The following is a 15887-nucleotide window of genomic DNA, read 5'->3' as shown; positions in this document are numbered from 1 at the left end:
GCATCGATTATCAATTTTCACAAATAAAAAATATTCCCAGAAAACAATCTGTTCACTATTATTGATCACAAGTAGCCTTTCACAAAATATTCCCTTCGAAATACATTCCTTAGCCTAATGAATTCGAAGCGTAACCGCCATGCAAGCCGATTTACACCTTACTTAATTTTTCAAAATCTACGACGGACGGTTAGTGCAATAATTTAAATTCGAAAATATTCAATTGTCTGTCTCAAATGTATATATAAGTAATAAATAACAAGTTTATAAACTTCAATGGGAATTGAAGTGGGTCGGTACGTGATCAAATCTTCTGAGAAGGCCTTCGGCCTTCACAGGATTTGATCACAAGTTACATGGTTAGTTTGTATTTTGCTCTGAATATCTTTGAATATCTTTGAGTTTAGTGATACATCCGAAAGCGTAAAAATGTTATACTTCATGATGTCTTTTTATTTTTAATTCATTCGACTGGCTTGTAATTTGATAATTCAATCGAACTAATATCGTAATTAATCTCAATGTGGCAGACCAAGAATATGCTTTGGATTTCCTACAAGATGAAAGCTAATTAATCCCAAGGGACTCATTGTATCTTTCACAGTTTACAATGGGAACATTTCAGCAATAAAGCCTAACTCTCTTTGCCAATTCATTCTTATTTAAAGTTAAGGAATCTACCCCCACCACCTAACCTCCAAACCAGTGCAGGACTCTCCATTGCCCGTTTAACATGCCGCCCAGCCACAGTTAAAAAAATCAGCGCCACTTCCGCCACAGTTAAAACATTAGCGCCAAAGTAAGATTAACGTCGTTAGTGTGATAAAAATTTATAAACCAAATGAAATTAAATTATGTACCGTTTTTCAGTTGCTAATGTTTAACTGTTAATTTGCTCTAATACGGGCCATTGTTTGGTTTGCACAATCAATTATCTTCTAGACCTCATAGGATCACTGGACACATGAATGGCAAGAGATAAACCGTTTTTTCAAACTTCACAATAACCACAATTGAAATTTTTAAATATCAATTAATTCATGCTTTAATACAGTAGTTCTAAACATGCTTGAAGATAACCGCGTCTCCAAAATTGCATTAGCAATGCAAGTCAAAACATTGTACGTGTCTGGATTGTGTTTTTTTTAAATTGTAATGTTGAAAATTAACAATACATCCACGAAAATATTATTTTATTTCTTAAAATTAATTTGTTTTTTAAAGCAACAGATTAAAAGATATTTTAATTTTCAATCCAATAATTGCAAATGTATACAATGATATCGGCGTAAATGTGTGACCTACCAGACTTTTCTCTGTTCTATAAAAACTACTATAGAGATATTATGAAACAACTGGCATTGTTAATTTTAGATTCTATAATAAAAATTTGTTTCATCATAGGTTATTATGATAAATGTCAGTTTTGTCTAAATGAAACAAGTGAATCACAGCATCTGTGATTTTAAATCATTTCTTGGTTCCTTCGCAAATTCCGTCGCGAAATTACCGCGAATTTTACCACTTCGCATTAGTTTTGCGCCACAGTTTTTCAAATGATGGAGAACCCTGTCAGAGACATATAGAAACAAGCTAAACATCAAAAAATGTCTTACTGCCTATTTAACCAACAAACAAAATTTGAACGTAATTGATCAACTATAAAAAATTATATAAAAATCAACATTTGTGGACAGAAGAATGACAAAGGGACAGACAGCTAGACGGATGGACGGACAGACAAAGTGATTACTTTTGGTCAACTGCAAGTCCTTGCGGAGCCCTAATGAGATCATATGACGGAATCAGCAAGATGGTAGAACACCTTTGACGTCCGAGATTAGTGTGCGAGGTACATGTACGTGCCATGCACCCGAGAAGCTCCGAGTGTGTTTTTATAAGTGAAAAAAACACTATAAAAACTTGTTCTCCTCTGAAACCCTGCCTTGCCAATGAATTTTAAAATTGGACTTGACATTGTATAATGTCCTTTGTAGTGTGAAGTGTTTCAACTTGTTTTTAACCTAACGGTAAAATATAGAGAAAAGTCAGGTATAGACAGAGGAATTAAACAATTTTTAAATTTTGCTTCCAAACAAAGTTGTTACATTAAGGCAATGAATTATGTCGTTTTATTAAAATAAATAATTTTCATTCATTTAAAGTTGTAAAGCATTATAATTGAACACAATATCAATCTATGCTTATATGAGGTTAAATAAAGAATTAAATATCTCAGTTGAGTTCTTCATGTAAATAAATACGTAGACGTAGGCTAATTTTAAATCCAAAATGCACATTGAAAGATGACGACACATTTTTTTCTTTAATATTGCTACATTATCGGAGAAATGAACGGTGTGCTTATTTCAATAATAATAACGATAAGTATCATTAAGAATATCTTTACGTTTTTTAAATTCAATTATTCAGTTTTAAGTATTCATTTACATGTATTTATGCCAAAGTTAGTTTTTCAAAGTTTTTCTTTATAACATAAAAAAATTATTGTTAATCTTTTCCTTGAAGTTCTTACAATCTCTAAAACATGCATTGAATGATGACGTCATAAAATAAGCCCTCAAATGTAAAAGGGTCGTTATTTTTTCCTTTTCCAAATATTACAACTTTCATTTTCTTACTATTAACCTTAAGGTGCAATTTTTGCAATATTTAGAAAAACGTTTTTAGCATGTACTAAAAATCATCTGGGTTTTCAGATAACAAAATAGTAGCATCAGCACACAATAATACAAAGAGCTGGCAAACATGATAAACCTTTAGCTTTATTTCCAGATAAATGTTTCAAGTACAATGAAAATAACAATGGCGACAAATTCTTCCCTTGTCGAACTTCTATATTACATTCAAATATTTCTGAACTTATTTCATTAACTACCACTTTTGATTTTATACCTTTATACATGTTGGTTATAATCTTTAAACATTTTCTATTCATATTTTTTCGCAAAACTTTATTCCATAATCTTATATGCCAAACCGAATCAAATGCTGTCTCAAAATCAATAAATGCTATGCACAGTTTCATTTTGTGCCTTTTAAAAAGTTCTACAAGAGAGTGTAATAAACCAAATATTGTCTATTGTACCCATACCTTTGCGAAAACCTGCTTCATTTTCCAAAATGAGTTGTATTTTTCAGCATATGAGTTTAATTTTTCGTTTATAATTGCAGTAAATAATTCTCCTAGACAATTCAGTAGTGTAATAGGTCTATAATTCTTATGATAATTTATTGTCTCCTTTATTTTTGTATACTGGCATTATGTTTCCACAAGCCCATTCAGTGGGTATTACACCTTAGTCAAAAATTTTGTTGAACATTTCAGTGTATAAATTCAACATGCAGTCACATGTATTTCAAAGATATTCATCAAGATTCTATCATCGCCACATGCCTTGTTATTTTTCAACATATTTTAAATACTGTTGCGTATTAAGGACAGATGATACAAACAAAAAATGGATGTCTGGATTGGTATACATTTTTTGGCCTTATTTTACTGCAAATGATGAAAATAGTAAATTTCCTGAATATTAAGATATTGTAAACTTTCTGTGGTGTTCAAAAGCCCGCTCATCTGAAACCATCCTTATTTATCTATACAAATATTTTTCACTTCAGATTCCATTTTTGTGCGAAATTGAATAAAGTGAAAGTTATTCATTTTACTCATTTAAATATGACCCAAGTTGCTATTTTCAAATTCTTTGACAAAAGTTTGTTTGTATCATCTGTCCTTAAGTACAGGTCTCTGTAAGAATCAGACAAAAGGTGAATCATGAGGGTTCTCAGAATTCGATGATTTTACACACATAGGTTTCTCTTACCCTATGAACCACGTATGTAAAATGAAAATTATTTTGGGTCCTGGTTACTATGGAAACATGGCCAAAGAAATTTTCCCTAGCAACCGGTCAATTTTCCATGTTTATGGACAAATATATCACTAAACTTAGAGGCTTGAAATTGAATGTGAATATTACCAGAGGGGTTCTTAAATAATGTTATCATAAATCATGCCTTTTTTGTTGGTCAGTTTCATAATTAAGCTGAACATCAGCCAATATATCAAGCTCTTTTTGTGTTAGTAATGTGGACCCTGACTCTTGTTCGTTATAGTGTTCATTACAGCATTCTTTATAAAATGTAAAAAGGTCATCAAATCAGCATTACATCTTTGCTTATTGCAGTTTGTGTTGTTCGTGTTCTGGATTTTCCAATATTCATAAGGGTTTTTTTTGTTCTTGAATTATTGAGTTTCTTTTTCATTTCTACTCAATTTTTATACGCCCGTCTTAAGACGGGACGTATTATGTTATAGGCTTCATGTCCGTCCGTCCGTGTTTACGAGAGTGCATTTATTGGGTATTTTTCATGCCAAGATTGTACTTATTGGGTACTTTTTGCTTATTGGGTATACCCAATAAGAAGTGTCGCTGAATATGCTTAAAACACCCTAATTGGGTATTCGCAGGTTAGTACCCAACAAAACTTGGACATGACGATTTGTCCAAAAAAAGTGTCCAAAAAAGTTGCTTTCACGGACGCACCGTGTTTTGTGTTTCAGTTTTACATTCGGAACTCTAAATTCTCGAGAGTTCCGAAAATCAACTTCCGTTGATCCTGATCATAACAACGTTTGTTTTCATGGAAAAAAATATGGCGACTAAGAAACACTTAATGTCAACAAGATTGTCTGATTGACAAGAGAAAAGGTAAGTTTATTCGATTAATATTTATCTATTGCTGGGTTCTTGTTTAAGGAAAATTGATTTTAATGTAATTTTGAAAACAATTGTGCACAAAATTAAAATAAATATATCGGATCAATTAATCCTAAGTTGCACTTGTATGTATTTTGAATTTTCTCTGTCTTTTTAACTCTCTTGAAAACGAGAAGTATTTAGTAAATGATCGTATATTGTTAGATAATCTTTAATAAATCGAAAGTGTTAATTATGTAATTTTATATCATAACCAACTAAGTATGTTCTGACAATGTATAGTGGAAAGGGAAATGAAAATTTTAACAATCGTGTGTTCATAAATCAGCTGTAAATTATCGGTTTATGTAGACAGTATTACAATCGCAAAGTGAGCTGAGATGATGATAAATGGGGTAATTGACAACAACTTAATAATTGTATGTAAGTTTATCTCATCTGATATGTAAGAGATTCATTGTATTACTGAAAAACGTTCAGTCAAAACAGTGCTTCTTTCTGTCTTTGATTTTGAGTGTCTGCTTTATTTTGATTTTTTTTTTTAATTATTGTTTTTGGCATTTGTTTTGATTAATTTAAAACAATACTGAAATTGATATAGGGCTACTTTAACTATTTCACATGATGGGTGTGTAATTAGCATCACGCTACACCCGGGGCTTCCATTTTTGAGGATGGGGCTAGTGGTTTTATGCACTGAGGAATCCCCTTGGGTTATTAGAAATTTTAAAATACACATGTAATACATGAAAAGCACCACCGGTATTTTCAATCCTTTTTGCTATTAAATTCTCTATATGGAATATTCCAGACAGCATGCTCCTATTATCCATAAATCTCCACAACTGCATCCATTTTGCAGTACTACCAGATTGATTTACTTAAAAACGATCTTTTTTTTCCTAATTTGAATTCCCCCTTTCCTTTGTTTAACATAGCAATATTTGCATGTACATAAATGCCTCACAGATATCTCATTATTAAATTATATACATTCACTCAATCAGCTCAATGATAAGTGTCATGCAATTATGTTGCGCTTTTTTTATTTAAAGCCATATATGGCGTACCCGATCAAAAGATATATTTTTGAAAAATACAAAATTAAGTGAAGAAATATAGTTAATACATTAATTTTAAATTAAAGCTTTTCATACAATTTGGAGCACAGAGAACACCTCGTTTCATCCAATAATACGATTTTATCTTCTCTGTAATGTGTTATTTAAATCTTTTCTATTTTCTTCCAAGTCGGAGAAAATTTCGAGAATCTAAATTAAATTTTGATATCTTTATAACGCAGTTGACTTAGATTTTGTAATTTACGGAAAATTTCTATCTTTATCATGTTTATATAAAATTAATGATACAAATAATAAGTTTTTATAATTTCAGTCTAATAATTTTCATTGTACATACGCCATATATGGGTTTAAATGATTCAAGATGAAAACAAAATGATTTTTGCTTCGTTTTAATTAGACAAACTAGTGAATGACCAGAAAAGGCGTATTTAAAATCTTTTTTTAATTTTTTTAAATCATTAATTTATATATGATTAAATTTTACTAGCGAAAATTAAATTAAACTTTAATTTTAAAAAGAATCATCTGTAGTTAACACCCTGACTTTTTTCACGATGAACTTTTTTTCAATGTTACTTTTTAATTTTTGCCTCTATATTTGGGCTTGTCACTTTTTACTCGGGGATAGTAACTTTATTGCCACCAAGCTGTGGGTTAGTACTTGATTTCCTTTACTATGATTTAATAGCACAAAAAGCTAATGGGTTTACGTATGTGAATTTATGGGATTAATGCTTACTTGTGACTTTAGGATAACTGGAGATAATGATTCCTTTTTTCCATTGATAGTTCATAAATATTTTCCTTGGTATTATGTTACAATAAATTGGTTTAGATTTTTTTTTTTAAAGTAATCAATAATTGCAATGGAAATTAAAACCATAATTATGTTCATTGAGGATTTTCAATATGTAATAGGTCAAACAGGAACTTCAGTTGTGAACATTGCAGAGAACACACTCATCAGAAGGTGACCCTCAGAAATAGGACAATCGTAAGTAATCAGTAAAATGATCAGGAATACTTCATGACAACCATAAGATTTTTAGAGACATTTTCGCTTCTTAAATTAGAAGAAATAGAGGGAAAAACTTGTACATACTACATAACTACTAGGCAACCAACCTTTAACGACAGGAAAGCTTTTGGTATGTGCAGTACAGCTACATAAAACTTCTTTAGTATTCATGTCGAGTTTGAGAAAGTACCTTAGTATTTTTTCTAGTGTTTGCCAACATTTTCATGCACACTGTTTGCTTGTTTGTACTATCATTTTATTTTATATTCTTCAGATGTACTTTACCTTTGCCAGTTTTGAATCATTTGTTTTAAGGGCATCTGAGGGTTGGTTCCAGAACTTAATTAATTGTATTGTAAATACCGTGGTACTTTTCGGTCATAGGTTATGTTAATAGCCATTCTCTGTAACCACTTAAACTTCGTTGCCATGCATGGTCACCTATTTTGATGAAACTTCACCCATGCTTAGTACTTGACACCAGAAACAAATATCAAACAAAATTTCGTTGCTATGTGTCTCAGTTGCTATGGCAACAGCCGGAAAAGTTTGAAAAATCGAGATTTTCAGCCACTTTAAATCTTGACTGTGGCTTAATAAAACCTAGAAAAACCAAACAAACCATTCTCACAAAAACATGACACCTTGATGACACTTATACTGTAAAGAAACTGTTTAGAATATATCTCTAAGTAAGTGGTAACCAAGGGTACATTTGGAATACATTTAAAATGCGGAAATATGCTGAAAATCTCTCCGTATTCACTTATGATAGGTGTTACATGCTCAAACTCAATCAACGACTAAAGAAAAACAATGAAAATGTTTTACCTTAAGTTTATAAGTATAAGCAATATTATTCTATAAATAACTTTTATGGTTGCCATGGTAACACAGTGAAACCATGCAAAACCAGTAACTAAGATTGGGTTAATGCTTCTGTCTTGAGGAAAAACATGAACATTCAAGACTGGCAAACATGCATCCTTAGGACCTTGCAACACCAAAACTATAAGAAAAATTGGGTATAATTGCTACTTTGTAGTGTTACCATGGAAACTAAGTACCAGTGCTTAAAAGTGAATTATTTTTCTCTGCATTAAGAATTAAATTGCCATTTAATCAAGAAAAAACTAAAGGACTCAGCTTGAATGGTACTTATCTGTTAGAACTGAAGTTGAATATCATATATTGACAAAATTTGATGAATAAAACAACACTGTTGCTATGGTTACCAAGAAGGGAAAATGTTCGATTTTGCGAAATTTATATCAATATTAAACCCTGTGTGCCAACCTCTTGCATCCACTTAGAGATTGGATGATAGTCAAAATAAAAAGTCAAGTTAGCTGTTAATAAATATCAATCATAAAAGTTTTGGGAATCTACATTTAAGGGTAAGTATCCAAGGAAAGAAAGTATTTTTCAGGTTTTTAAGCATATATTTTCTGCTTATTTCCATAGCAACGCTCTATTTTAAGAATCTAATCTGAATTTTTTCAAATGGGAAAACTTGGAGCACACCAACATCTTATAAAATTGATCATTAGTTATGAGGAAATGTGTTTTTTTTAAAAGATAGGATCAGTTTTAAACATACATAGTGTTACTTTAAAGGCTCTCTGTGGTATAAAAACCTTGGCAACCATTGCCAACCAAAATAAAATATCGTATTTTGTTCTTGGTAAATGTTTCAAGGCTCTTTTTTTCTATTATTTGGTCACATTTCATCCTATAATTGCTTTTTATTTTTACGTGTATGACTATGAAATTCAATGAATATTTTTTGTTTTACTTTTGAATACTTTGTTACCATAGTAACGTATGTAATAGTTGATTTACCAAACATGTTTATCATGCATTTGAGACATCAGGCCTTAAGCTTTTGGAAACAGTTATTGCCAATTGTTTGCTTTGCCGCACATGTTAACTATGGGGCTCTAAACGTTAAAAAATGCCATTTTTCGAACTTTAAGACATGTTGCCATGGTAACTATAAAACATAGCAACCAATTTTTGCTTGAGTTCAGTTTAGGGTATCAATGACTTTTATCGTAGAGAGTTTGGAGAAATTCTGAGACTATGCATGCCACAGCTCCTATATAAAATTTCAAATCATTACAGAGAATGGCTCTTAATACGTGTATAACATTTTGTTCTGATAGAGGTGGCATACAGGAAAAGAAACAATACTAGATATCACTTCAAAGGAATAAAATAGCTTCATCTTGTAGGTGTACTTTATTTAAGGATCACTACTTCATGTCTGATGTGGTGAAATTTATGCATATTCTGTTTGACTGTAATTTTTCATATTTTCAACTTCTATCCAGCTTAGTCAATTTTAATTAAATTTTGTGCAAAGCATACCCCAGGAAACGGGGGATGGAGTGTCAAGTGTGTCTCTGTCTCTGTCAAAATAATTTCAAAGCAGTTAGTAAGGTTTGGGTCAATTCTAAATCCTCTTTAGCAGAACCATTGGGCTAAAAACAATACAAATGTGAAAGCATTATCATTAAGTGTAGAGATGTTTTTGAAGATTATGTACCCCTAATGTACTGATAGTGTTACATTAGAAGTCTAAAATTTGCATGGAATAGGTGTAAAATCTTTTTAAAATCTCCTTCTTAACAATCAGAAACTAACAAACTGTCTAATTAATATGCAACATCGTTTTGTGTGTTGAATGATGATTCCATTTTGATAGATGGGGGTAGGATGAAGATGCAGTTAGACATAGAAGAAACAAAAAAGAGTTGATAGAATTTAGTTTTTCTTCCATTTTATTTATCAATACATATTTCTGAATAAGAAATATACTTCTAATTTTTGGTTGGGTTTGATCAACATAAAGGTTGATCTTACTGTAGTCAAGAAAAACATGTTTCATACGGCAAAGAAATGCTTTTATCTAATTGCAGAATGAATAAAAAGGACAGAGGCAGATTTGAAGGAGATGCATGAAATGAGGAATATTTCAAAAATTGCCTGAGCACAACCACTGCTACTGGATAAACATATGGCAATATAAAAGAGCAGGGTCAATGGAGGTATCATACAGTATAGGCCATTAGAGACCCTGAAGAAGAAAGTATGGAAGAGAAACAAAAATAAAACCATTTTGACATTTATTGAAATATAGGATCAAAGCCTTACATGTAAAATTTGGTCATGTAATGACTTTTCTCTTGCTCTAAGACTTATAACAATGATGATTTGATTTAATATCTTTATCCCGATTTGTCGAAAAGATTTGGACATAGTGCATCAATTATTTTAAAGTTTTGCTACAATGAATTCATTCATTGTACTTGTAACTGAGTTTTCTGGTGCGACACTGTTTTATCGGCTTCAAAACTAAGTTTGTGATTTCCAAACCAGATTAATGAGATACATGTAATATCTTTTAACATCGGTGACTATTAAATCCATTCTTTTACATCTCAGAAGTATTTTTCTTATTACAGGGAAAATATGCATTGTACATGTATCTGTAATAAACAGGATTATAGAAATTTTCCATATAATACAACACAATCTTAGCAACTGAATGCAAATATTTTATCAAGGGTGTGATCTATTTATCAATATGGTTTTCAGCATCTTGCCCTACTTGTAATGACTTGCTCCAAGTTCCAATATTTAAATTTAAATTTTTCAAACATGGTTATAAAATTCTTTAAAAGCCAATTAGTTTAGGCACAAAATGCTTATATATTTCCTATCATTTGTAAAGTGTACACTGAATGAGATGTGGAATGTTTGAATTAAAGTATGAAATATGTTTTGGACTTATGTATGTTTATGCAGATAAATTTGAATTCAGCTAGGGAAGGTAAATGTCATACTTACTGGGTTTGCAATCTAATGCAAGAGTATAAATATCCAAGACAGATTTGACAATTTTAATGAAGGGTGTAAGTAACCCAAGAAGAACTGGACAAGTAAACATTACCTGTTGGGTTTTATTCTAATGTTGGGATGTAATATCCAAGAGTAGTTGAACCAATGTCCAATACCTATTGGGTTTTCTTTCTTATGAAAAAAAATTTGAGTAACCCAAGAAGAATGTCCAATACCTTTTAATTTATATACTATTGAAGGGATGAAGATATCCAAGAAGAATTGGAAAGGTGTCCATTACATGTTGGGTAGTATTCTTATGAGGAGATTCTCAAGAAACCCAAGAATTAGACAAGTGTCCATTGCCTGTTGGGTGGGATGTAGATATCCAAGAAGAGTTGGACGGATGTCCATTACCTGTTGGGTGGTATTCTGATGAAATAATTCAAGAAACCCAAGAAGAATTGGACAAGTGTCCATTACCTGTTGGGTGAGATGTAGAAATCCAAGAGGAGTTGGACAGGTGTCCATTACATGTTGGGTAGTATTCTTATGAGGAGATTCTCAAAAAACCCAAGAATTAGACAAGTGTCCATTGCCTGTTGGGTGGGATGTAGATATCCAAGAGGAGTTGGACGGATGTCCATTACCTGTTGGGTGGTATTCTGATGAAATAATTCAAGAAACCCAAGAAGAATTGGACAAGTGTCCATTACCTATTGGGTGGGATGTAGATATCCAAGAGGAGTTGACCAGGTGTCCATTACCTGTTGGGTTGTATTTTGATGATGCAATTCAAGAAACCAAAGAATTAGACAAGTGTCCATTGCTTGTTGGGTGGGATGTAGATATCCAAGAGGAGTTGGACAGATGTCCATTACCTGTTGGGTTGTATTCTGATGAAACAATTCAAGAAACCCAAGAAGAATTAGACAAGTGTCCATTGCCTGTTGGGTGAGATGTAGATATCCAAGAGGAGTTGGACAGATGTCATTACCTGTTGGGTGGTATTCTTATGAAACAATTCAAGAAACCTGAGAAGAATTGGACAAGGTGTCCATTACCTGTTGGGTGGGATGTAGATATCCAAGAGGAGTTGGACAGGTGTCCATTACCTGTTGGGTTGTATTTTGATGAGGAGATTCAAGAAACCCAAAAAGAATTGGACAAGTGTCCATTGCCTGTTGGGTGAGATGTAGATATCCAAGAGGAGTTGGACAGATGTCATTACCTGTTGGGTGGTATTCTTATGAAACAATTCAAGAAACCTGAGAAGAATTGGACAAGGTGTCCATTACCTGTTGGGTGGGATGTAGATATCCAAGAGGAGTTGGACAGGTGTCCATTACCTGTTGGGTTGTATTTTGATGAGGAGATTCAAGAAACCCAAAAAGAATTGGACAAGTGTCCATTGCCTGTTGGGTGGGATGTAGATATGGAAAAGGATTTGGACAGATGTCCATTACCTGTTGGGTGGTATTCTGATGAAGCAATTCAAGAAACCCAAGAAGAATTGGACAAGTGTTCATTACCTGTTGGGTGGGATGTAGATATCCAAGAGGAGTTGGACATGTGTCCATTACCTGTTGGGTTGTATTTTGATGAGGAGATTCAAGAAACCCAAATAGAATTGGACAATGTACACATGTTCAGTTGTTCTTGGGTAGTTTAATCCCTTCGTCAAAATACAACCCAACAGGTATTGGACACCTGTCCAATGCCTGTTGCATACCTTCATTCTGCCCAACATGTAATGGGCATTTGCTTATTATTAATTGGTCATGACTGAAAAAGGTTTCTCCTTAAATACTTATTTTTGCTATTCAAGAAAGGTTGAATAGAGTCTGAGATGTGTTGAGTTGTGTTTGCACAATTCGTTTTTTTTTTTTTTGCACTTAGGTATTCATATATTTTAATATTATTATTTTGAAATATACAGGTGTATATCCTTATTGCTAAGAACAAATTAGTTAGGTGTTACAATAAAAGAGCTATATCACAGAAATTAACAAAAATATGGGTTCAAAACCAAAGGTTTTCAGTCTTGTCTGAATTTACCCGCAAATATTAAATATTTAATAAATTTGGAATGAATAAAAAACAATAAGAAAAAACCCAATAAAATACGGACACGAGGATTAATATCCAATAAGATTTGAACAGTAACTACCCAAATAATGCTCTCTCGTGTGTACACTTTTTTTGTATCCAATAAGCAGTATCCAATAGGACTTGGACTTGATGTACCCAATATATAACCAAATGTGTGTCCGTCCGTCTGTCCGTCTGTCCATTCGTGTCCGGCTCATAACTTGAATACTATTAGACTTAGGATTATCAAACTTTGACAGTTGATACTTCTTGGGTAGACGGTGTGTCGCGCACAAAAAGTAGGTCGCTCTGACCTTTAATAAAGATGCTATGGCCAAATATGGAAAAATCCTGTCCGACTCATAGCTAGAAAACTATTAGACCTAGAGCTTTCAAACTTGGCAAAATTATACATCTTAGGTAGAAGGTGTGTCGCGGCCTATTTCAAGGTCACTGTGACCTTAAATTTAAGTGAATTTTTTTTAAAAACTAAGTCTTTAAAACTTTAAATTTCATAATCCTAAAAAATGTAAAAATATAGTTGTATCCTAATTTAAAAATGTTAAATCAAGTAAAAACTTATTTTTTTTCATCATATACTTTACAGCAATCTGTAACAAATGTTAATGTTTTGAGAGGAATTCAGTTTGTCCCATAAGCATAACTATCAAGCACTGGTCAAGAAAAATTGCGATAGCAGAAATTTGCATGTCAAATTAAAGAGAAATTAATGAGTTTATTGTCAGGAGTTAACTGGTAGAGCAGATCTCTGATAATGAAGCTGTTATCTTTATCTTTAATCTCTTGGGAGTTGGGCAAAAAGAAATGGCCTCATAGTTGCTTGTGTTAATTAAGAGTTCTTGATGGTTAGTTCAGAAAAAAATCTTTCAGTTGGTGCAATGTAATTAAAACAAATTGATGCTTTAAAATACAGTGTATGATAAAAACTAAATTAATATTGCATAATATAATTAAAACTAATCCTTATTAAAAAATGTTAAATTAAGTAAAAACTTAATTTTTTCATCATTATAATATACTTTAACAGCAATCTGTAACAAATGTTAATGTTTTGAGAGGAATTCAGTTTGTCCCATGGGCATAAATATCAAGCACTGGTCAAGAAAATTTTTGATAGCAGAAATTGCATGTCAAATTAGAGAGAAATTAATGAGTTTATTGTCAGGAGCTAACTGGTTGTCTAAGAGCATCTCTGATAATGCAGCTGTTATATTAATTTATCTCTTGAGAGCTGGGCAAAAAGAAATGGCCTCATAGTTGCTTATTTTAATTAAGAGTTCTTGATGGCTATAGTCCAGATAAAGATCTTTCAGTTGGTGTAATGTAATTAAAACAAATTGATGTTTTAGTGTATGATTAAAACTAAATTAGTATTTTATAATATAATTAAAACTAATTATACATGTGTTCATTGAAAAAAAAATTCAATTTTTAATTATATATTTGTAACAAATTGCAGTCATGTCTCACTTAGAATTTTATATTCTAAAGAATAATTTATTTTTGATTTTTTTATTAGACTGTAGCATTTCCATTATTCCATAAAATATGCAATAAACAATTTAAAGCTGCAGATGGATATTTGTTAAGTTCTAACACAGCCAGTTTAGAATTATATGATGTATTATTTGTTATAATTAATCCCTACGCTGTAAGTCTCTTAGAGATGTATAAATGTACAATATTTTAAACATGATAAGAAATGGAAATTAGATCATTGAAATCTGTGTCAATCTGTTAATCAAGGTTACCCGATTTTCTTGCACCTTTACCAATTTATGATTATTGAACAATTTATTTGACGGGCGTATCATGCTGTGGCGGGGCACTTTATTTATTATTGTAAGCATTTTTTAATTTTTCCTAATTTTTTTTCAGCTTTAACCCCCCCCCCCCCCCAAAAAAAAAAATCTAATACAACTTCCTGCTTTTCTAAAGTTTCGTCGAGCATTTTTACAATCATTTGTGAACCAATGTTTCTTGAATCTAAAAATTTTCCTTACATGTATTTGTATTTTAATTATTTTCTCATCAAATCTCTCTTTAATACTTGATACCGATATATTACTAATTTGTTCAACTACATCATTTATGAAATCCGACGTTTCCTGCTAATGTGTTTCTGATTTCGTTTTCTAGTAGTGTGGTTGCATTTATTTTGTCTTTTATAGAGTTATGAAATGTTTCTTGCTTCTCAGTGATTCATTTTTGCAATCTCTTTATTTGGTTTTGGTGGTTATTCAATTTCGAATAATTTTCTTTTTCATAGGCTAGTGAAACTTTTATGGGATTGATTGTGAACATGAGATAATAAAGTAGAGAATGTTGATATCTTAAAATCAGAAACATATCTTAGAAACTCTCAAAATTCGAAAAGTATATTCACCATTAGGGTCATCTTTGGATCTACCATTGAGAATAAAAATATTACAATGTTTGCATACATCAATAAGTTTTTCCCATACTGGTTTACAATCATATCTTTTGAATTTCTTTTCATTGAAAAACTATGTTTTTCAAGACATCACATATCAATTTGATCAACAGCCCAATTAAAATCAATATCAAACATATGTTCCTCGCAATTATTAAATTCTTTCAAAGTAGCGACTCTTCTGTTAAAGTCACCAAGTAAACAGATACACTTATGCTCTGTAGTTATATATAGTGTAAAAAAATTCATTTTCAGTATCTTCAAATATTTCACAAGATGAAAGTGTTTAGTAGAGTTTACAGGTGGTATATAGACTGTACCTATTTGTAAATGTTCATCGATTCCAAATACTTTACCTTCTATTCGGACCCAAAGCACATTTTCACATTCATTATTATTAATATTAAAGTTTTTAGGAATTGAATTTCTAATATACAAAATATTGGACTAAGTTAGCATTTTGACTTAAAACTGTATTGAGAGTAACATTCAGAATTTTACAGAGATATCTATAACATGTATTAGTACACGTGTAACAACTAAGACACTTCAACAATTTTTATTTTAAAACTTGTCTACAGAATTATGTTTTTAATGTAGCGTTGTTGCAACCACTATTGAAATAACGACCACTATTGAAATAATTA

The 15887-nt window shown here is 31.6% G+C and overlaps 2 long non-coding RNA genes across 3 annotated transcripts in view; one reads left to right on the top strand and one right to left on the bottom strand.

The window, feature by feature from the left end:
* Positions 1-15887, bottom strand: part of LOC134255050 (uncharacterized) — a 68838-nt gene that overhangs the window by 20638 nt on the left and 32313 nt on the right. The gene's annotated exons all lie outside the window — the stretch shown is intronic.
* Positions 4409-9911, top strand: LOC134255051 (uncharacterized). Its single transcript, XR_009989441.1, has 3 exons — positions 4409-4739; positions 6752-6827; positions 9773-9911. It is a non-coding gene; the product is annotated as an uncharacterized LOC134255051 (long non-coding RNA).

Source organism: Saccostrea cucullata, unplaced genomic scaffold (assembly GCF_032062105.1).
Source record: "Saccostrea cucullata isolate Sc308-1 unplaced genomic scaffold, CSIRO_AGI_Scuc_v1 ctg3484, whole genome shotgun sequence".
NCBI lineage: Eukaryota > Metazoa > Mollusca > Bivalvia > Ostreida > Ostreidae > Saccostrea > Saccostrea cuccullata.
This window is presented reverse-complemented; position numbering and strand designations above follow the sequence as displayed.